We start from the raw sequence: 1,291 nt of genomic DNA, 5'->3' as shown, positions 1-1,291 counted from the left end.
AGAATTCTATCATGCAATCTCCAGCATCATTTCTTAACAGCTTGAAAGTATTAATATCTTATTAAAGGTAGGGTTCTGAAACATTTATAATAAGTAAGGGATGTTTTTACTTGTGAAAATTTAAAGAAGATGAAAATAATTTTATTTTATGTGATGAACTGAAGTCTAAATGTATGCAACTACAGTCTCCATATTTAGGGTTCTGAAAATATTTCAAATTTGTTTAAGAGATACGGAAATTGTTTTGAAAATAAAATTATTCTGATCTTGTTTAAGTACAAATTCTTTTTGTTATTAACTTCTATATTTTGAAGTGTCCTTATGGTCCTCTCTTCTGTATTTCAATATCATATTTGTGTACTGGGCTCTAATTTTCAACCTCTTGTAATGGACTTGCTCAAGTACAGCCTTTTCACTCACTTGTTGAATATGACTGCTCTCTTTTCTAAGTTCTACAGAATTCTCTATTTTATGAATTGTCAAAGTAAAGTTCTTCTGCTTTCTCTCACAACTTTCACTCTGTTTTGATTGCTGTTATTGTTCTTAGGTACTACTGAGTAAATTCTGACTCACAGTGACCCTATCCACCACAGAATCAAATACTGTCCAGTCCTGCATCATCCTCACAATTCCTGCTAGGTTTGAGTCCATTGCTGCTGCCACTGTGTCAATCCATCTCATTAGGGGTCTTCCTCTACTTTACCAAGCATGAGGTCCTTCTCCAGAGAATGGTCCCTTCTGATAACATGCCTGAAATATGGAGATGAATCCTTGTTCTAAAGAGCCTTCAGGCTGTACTCTGTCTGACAGATTTGTTTGTTCTTCTGTCAGTCCATGGTACTTTTAATATTATTCTCCAGCACCATAACTCAAATGTATCTATTCAATTGTCTTAAGTTTTTGTCTTCTGATGTCCAGCCTTGCTTGCGGCACTGTAACTGGGAGAGGTTCTGAATATTTCGCTGGAAATATCTTCCATACTGGGGTCCCAGGTACAAATACATTCTTTCCTTTCCTCAGAATTACTTCTTTAGTTAGTATCATGAAATATCTTCATTTCTAAATATAGCAGATCCAGGGGTATTTCTGTGAAAATATTTCATAATCAATACTGTGGAAGCTGCAACCACATTGACTAGTCTCCTATATGCTATATTATGGTGATTGCACACAACCCCCAAATCTCAGTGGTTTAAAATAATATATGCTACATGTTCATATCAATTACTGATATGCAAATTCAAACTTAAGCTGAAGAAAATGAAAACAAGTCCACGAGAACCAAAATATG

The sequence above is a fragment of the Chrysochloris asiatica genome, unplaced genomic scaffold, assembly GCF_000296735.1.
Source record: "Chrysochloris asiatica unplaced genomic scaffold, ChrAsi1.0 scaffold00091, whole genome shotgun sequence".
NCBI lineage: Eukaryota > Metazoa > Chordata > Mammalia > Afrosoricida > Chrysochloridae > Chrysochloris > Chrysochloris asiatica.
Note: the sequence above shows the minus strand (reverse complement) of the source record.